At 35.3% G+C, this 6,549-nt stretch overlaps 1 long non-coding RNA gene across 2 annotated transcripts in view; it reads right to left on the bottom strand.

The window, feature by feature from the left end:
- Positions 1-118: 118 nt before the first annotated feature.
- LOC106868458 (uncharacterized) overlaps positions 119-6,549 on the bottom strand; it is a 9,477-nt gene continuing 3,046 nt past the window's right edge. The window contains exons 2-5 of one of the 2 annotated variants that reach the window (XR_008263800.1): positions 5,587-5,794; positions 5,320-5,495; positions 3,134-3,475; positions 119-876 (exon numbers count right to left, since the gene is read on the bottom strand). This is a non-coding gene — a long non-coding RNA (uncharacterized LOC106868458). Of the gene's footprint in view, positions 877-3,133; positions 3,476-4,940; positions 5,496-5,586; positions 5,795-6,549 lie in introns of those variants that run through there. The other variant, XR_001409289.1, reaches the window with a different exon arrangement.

Genomic DNA, 6,549 nt, shown 5'->3' with positions numbered 1-6,549 from the left:
AAGAAAATATCGGCAGACATATTGCGGTATATATGAAAATATTATATTTGGTTAGTTTAATATTTTTATTAAAGAAGTTGTATTGTTATGAGCTTTCTTTTTTCTTTCTTTTTTTTTTTTTGTTTACAATACCATCTTGCAGAATTTCCATTGTGGACATTAACGTAAAGCGATTAGTGTTTCTTATTGGTCTTGATTGTTTTTCCTTTTCCGTTCTATGTGTACAGATTTTAAATGTAAGTTAAAATTCTTATATCTATGAATTTTGTTCTCTCAGCTATGAGATGCATAACAGCTGATAACAGGATTTATTCAAAATCTATCAATCCTCGGAATTTGTTTCCAGTATGGATACTAAACTATTCACTTTAAAAGTTGATAAATGGATTTTAGCGAAGAAAACACCATAATCTATGACATGAAATATTCTAAAGAATAAATATTTAACATTGAGTTGTAGGCTATTTCTGGTGATTTTGTTAATGATGCATCTATTTACAGGATATACTGTGACTGCGTAGGTTTTGAACAGTGCCCTTCGAATTAGCAAAACACTATTTGTTGCTAATTAGAGTAGCAAGCTTATTTCTGATTTGCATTATTTGTTGCATTTTATTGCAGAAAGCACGAAATTGGATATAAGTTTGTCCTTTCTCCAATTCTCTGATACCTTACAGACATGGCAATTTGTGGCCTTCACATATATTCTTTAGAGAAATCATATTCATCTCTTGAAAGGAGAGTTAATATTACAATAAAAACGTAAATCCATGAAAAACGTTTCAGATCTAGTGTAGCCTCTGCATAGATCATTGAGTCATGTAAGAAAACACTGTAAAATATTCAATTCCTGGTCATACGTTTTCTGCCACTTGACTGTATTTAACCAAATATAAAAACAAATATTTAAGTCTATAGTACATAATGTAATGAGTGATATATATTGAAAATTTAACTTTTAACGATGAGAAAATATTCAATTAATTCAAAGTCAAAGTTATTTGCCCTTCTTGTCATGAGCAGAATTGGGCATTCATATAAAATTCCTCTTTTATTTCAATTTCATTAAAACTTTAAATTGAATTAAGGGAAATAACTAGGTACACTGAACCAATATGTTAACTCTCATTTCACTATCTGTTATATTAACGTATAGTAGGTACGAATGCAATACACACACACACACACACACACACACACACACATATATATATATATATAGGGTCATCCCATACATAAGGCGGATTTTGCAATTGCGTGAACTAAAAGAAGACGGATAAACTACCTGCATCAACTTGCTATAAAAGCCGGTAGGAATTTTAACTTTTGCTTATTCTTAATACGAGTTTTGAAGAGTGCACTTCGATTTTAACAGTTATTTTTTAAAAGCTATAATGGAAATAATAAAGGAGCAAACCCTGATGGGACAAAATCGCATCGTAACTGTTGAGGAACTAGCAGAGAAGCTTGGATTTGGTTATTCAACCATTGATGGACACCTGCGTGCCATCGGAAAAAGTTCATCTATGGTTTGAAGATGAAAGGTGTTCTTCTATCAGGATAATGCTCGGTCACATACAGCGAGGATGACATTCCCAAGGCCGGGGCAGTTTAGGTGGGAAACGACGTCCCACCCAACATATTCGCGGAACATTGCCCCATCTGATTATCATTTATTCTGCAATATTTAAAATCATTTGGACGGAAAAACTATGAATTCTATAGACGAGGTCAGAACAGTAGTGGAGGAGCAATTTTCGTCACGGACAAGCGGCTTTTGAAACAGGGGCGTTGCAAGTCTACCAGATAGATGGAAGAGCATTGTAGAAAATGAAGAAGAGTATATTTTAGATTAAAAATAACTTTGTTATTTTTAATTTTGAAATATAAAAGAAGTATCAAAATATCCGCAATATTTTGGGGATCACCCAATATATATTTATACGAGGTGGTATCACAAAGTTTCAGGACTAGTTCTGTAGCGCGCCAGCAGATAACAGTACAAGATTGCGTGTGCAGTGAGTGCTAGCAGTAACCTTCATGAGGCGGTGTGTCGAATGACATTGCTGTGTTTACTTCGCAAGTTGTGAAATTTGTGTTTTTGTGATCACATGTATGCTGTAGTCTGCGATCTTGTCATGGACAGGAACTAAGAGCCAACGTAAACTTTTGCGTAAGATTTGGGAAGCAACAGTGACATTGACCATACTTCAGCAAGCTTACGGCGACGAGGCAACGGTTCGTACGCAATGTTTAGAATAGCACGGGCGCTTCAAAAGCGGAAAACTGTCCCTGGAAGAGGATGAACGATCTGGAAGTCCTGCCACGGGCGTCACCCCCGGAAATGTGGTACTGTGTATCGGAAATTCGTCCGCCAGGGCCAGACCGTCAATTGAGAGTTCTACTGCGATGTTTTGAAGCAGTTGAGGGAGGACATTCGGCAAAAACGACCGGATTTATGGAGCACGAAGAACTGCATTCTTCACGACGACAATGCACCCTGTCACCGAGCTCTCCTGGTGAGTTTCTCGCCCAAAGCAACATGGTATCGTTTCCACACCCACCGTATTGGCCGGATTTAGCCCTTGCGGACTTCGATCTCTTCGCCAAGATGAATATGTAGCTGAAGAACAACTTCCAACCCGGATTCCAAAGGCGGTAGAAACGCTGGGAGTTGGGTATTGCTGCGCAAGGTGACTATTTCGAAGGAGATGATTTTAAAACTTATGTAAATAAGTTATTTCTAATTAAACATAAGTAGTTTGGGAACTTTATTTATACCACCTCATATATATGTGTGTGTGTGTGAGTGTGTGTGTGTGTATGTGTATGTGTGTGAGAGAGAGAGTGTGTGTGTGAGAGAGAGAGTGTGTGTGTGAGAGAGAGAGTGTGTGTGTAGTTAAATGACTAGATAGATAAACAGATAGGAAAATAGATAAATAGCTGGATAGATGAATAGTTAATGCGATAGAATTCATTAAATTCAGCATGTTCTTATTGAATATCTTATGGTTACTTCCCGGGAATTTTCTTTGAACTGAAACTTCTGAACACAAAACTTCAATGCATACTCTTAAGAAACACACAACATGATAAAAACACATCAATTGCAATTGTTGTAGCTAAGAAATACCTGGAGTTGTCTTTATTTTCTTTGCTATCTCTCCTTCCGTGTTGGTACATTCAATTATTTCTCCAACATTTTAATACAGTAATGCTTTCGTACATTGGCATAAACTTTGAAAGCTGTCGATGTTGTTTAGAATTAAAACTTGTAACACCGAAGTGGCATTGTCAAATGTAGTAATGATGTAACTATGATAAAACATCACACCGGATCGAAAACTAGGTCATGGACTCATATCACCATACCTCTTTCCGCTTTCATCAGAAATATTGATGGAACTTATTGACACAATTCTTCAGGTTTAGAAGAGAGATAACAGAGGTTGTGACGTACACGAGTTTTCGATAGCTATCAGCAATAAAAGTAAATTGAAATAGTGACAGAGGGTAAATAAAGATGAATTTTAATATCAGTTTGCGAAGATTGTAAATTTATTCATTTTAGCAGAAGAGAAACGTCAGAATCAACGGCTCTTTTCAGAATCTAGTGGGATGATGAGAGTAAATTACCTTCCGCTGGAACTACCCTAGGTTCAGGTCGTGGTGATAAGTCTAGCATGCAAATACAAGGGGGGTCACCTCCAATGACTGACTGTAACCAGAATTATAGTGTTCAATATGAACTTGGAAAAAATTCTAATCTCTATTTATACGTGTTTGTTGGCCATTGATTTCACTTATGTGCATCGAAACTTTGTTCAGAACTACCAAATTAAGATGAATTAGTTAAAAACGTATATTCATTTTATGAAATACATCTTGTGAAAATACTTAGAATGCTAGATATAAACACTTTAAAATGTTTTTACTAATACTAATCAATAAGAAATTGTGTTTGTTAGTTGAATTTGGTAGTTTTGGCTTGAGTAACTCATATTGGAATTGTTACAACCAGAGTATACCCTTGATATTTTAAATCTGATTTACACCTAAAGATAATATTTTAGGCTTCGATAGTAATTAGAAGTATTATACTGACCCCTCACAAATAACTATACTGCATTCTCCGCAGAATACATATTTGCCACATGATTAGCAATTTCGTTGGAGAGGGTAGGTAAGTCGATTACATCGCTCCCAGAGCTCAACTGGTGCTTATTTTGTCGACCTCCGAAAGGATGAAAGGCAACGTCTACTTCGGTGGAATTTGAACTCAGAACTTAATGGACGGACAAAATGCCGCGAAGCATTTTCCCCGGCTTGCTAAAGATTTTGCCCGCTCGCAACCTTAGTTTCTTTGCATTTATAAACGACTTCAATGTAGAGAGATTCTAGAAGAAGGTTTCAAATTCACGAATTAATGACACTCATTAATACTTCATTTAAAAGAATTCTTCGCAGTTTCATAAAGAGAGAAATTTTAATGAGCAATGATGTAGCTAAGATCGATGTCGATAATCCTTCAAGTGTCAGCGATATTTATTCAGAAGCTAAAGTTGAAAATATTTATTTAGAAAATAAACAACAATCATGCTTCAATGAGCTGTAAGAGATAAGAATTCGTCTTGAGATTTTATGCGTGCATTGCGAAGCAAATGAGCCAAATGTTAATGTCGTTGATACTGGTTAGGAGCTCTTCAATCAATTTCACCACTTGCACTTTAAGGTCCTAACATCATTTCAGAGTAATTTTACGAACAATTAAACAACGGATTCTGAGAGCTAGCATTACGAAATTAAGCACTAATGGAGTCAGAAAAGAAGATTTTTAGAACAGCACTTCGCAAAACAAGTGTGTGGACAAATATCTATTGTCAAAAATTATAAATCTCTTTTTCTGCACTTAAAATGAGATAGATACGATGAAATCTGGATTCACAAATTTCAAAGCAAAAGATCGTTCTTTATTGAAGACCTATGTCGTGAATGCATGTTTCTTATTGACATATTAAATAGTCCCGTTCACAAGAGATTACAATTCATTATGTAGGAAGTGAAATTGCGCGTAAAGACATGGATGGAAATGTAGAAGCAATATTCAAAATCATTGTTGATCTCGTTTTGGCAGTTAATCTTCAATTCTTCGCTCATTGCCAGATCACTGATTTATTGTCACTATTCTATTAATACTTCCGTGTAACATTTTCCCACCTTCTTGTTTCTCCTTTCGTTGTCTCACCTGTAAGAAATATTTCTTTTCTAGTAGGTCTTTTTTTTTTTTTACTAAAACATCTGTCTTATGAAACTGCTTACCTTCGTGTTTCCATTATAAGTTCTTTAAAGGTCTGTTCTTTTTTAAAGTTTTCACAAATTCCCGAACAGTTTTACGTGAGATATTTTTCGTTTTCTTTTTCAACTCACAGCAAAGTAAATGGTTGTTGTTTCAAGCTTGTTTAATTCCTGGTTACTTGTTGCTTTGGGAATGACTTCTAATGAGAGATCAATTAAATATGATTATCATATTCCTCAATAATCAATTTCATTTAATTTTATTACATTTTATCTTTTTGACTGACTTACTTTTTGCTTCTCAATTTTCACATTTTTAACACTTGTGATAGACTTAGCTCCCACAAAGTTTTCATCCACCAAATTAAATTCACAAGTTCAACGTAGAATCGAAGGTGAATGATAGAATAGAATATGCCAAGGTGTCACAATGTGGCATCCGGGATCGATAGTTTTAGCCATTCACCTAAGCTGCGCTCAGTCAATAGAAATAATCGTCCTGCAATCGCAAAGAAGAAAAAATTACTGTAGACTAAAGTTCAGTTACTAGTGATCAGCTTTGAATTGGGTTTAGACTTTTTTCATTTCCCCTATGTTGCTAAATATAAATACTTCAATTTACCACCCCCTCTCAGCTATATATCTGAGACATTAGACTGATGCAAATCTTGTTATGACATCGTTCTAGGACCAAGTAAAATAAGGCACCTTCTTCTTGGTTAACAAATTTATTCTCCCTATTTTGCCATGAATACTAACTGCAATCAAATGTAAAAGTACACATATTTCACTTTAACTTGAAACATGAACCAATTACATCAATACATACGTTAGTTGGAGTGAGTGTCTACTGCTATACTATACTTGGGCGTTTAGAAAAAATTAGAAAGGGTCAAACCTCTTTCTATTTGCAAAAGTATTTAACTTAAAATCGTCACGATTAATAAAGTCGCTACATATATTAACGTCTAGTTGTTAAAATGTTAGAAGGATACTAACTTAAATGGAGGTGGGTGGGGGGAATTTGAGACATATACATGTTTAGCTATGGATTCGATTCAGCATCTCCGACATGACACGAACTAGTGAACTGCCCAACAATAAATACTCAGAAAAATGTTGTGCTGTCATGTGAGGAATATTTCTAGACTGCTGTTTCTGTTTTAATGAAGTGCCTCAAGACATAATCGACGTATAATGCGTTGGCTCTCTCTCTCTCTCTCTCTCTCTCTCTCTCTCTCTCTCTGTCTCTCT

Source organism: Octopus bimaculoides, chromosome 3 (assembly GCF_001194135.2).
Source record: "Octopus bimaculoides isolate UCB-OBI-ISO-001 chromosome 3, ASM119413v2, whole genome shotgun sequence".
NCBI classification, from domain to species: Eukaryota; Metazoa; Mollusca; class Cephalopoda; order Octopoda; family Octopodidae; genus Octopus; species Octopus bimaculoides.
The sequence above is the reverse complement of the archived record's forward strand: the minus strand, read 5'-3'. Positions and strand labels throughout refer to the sequence as shown.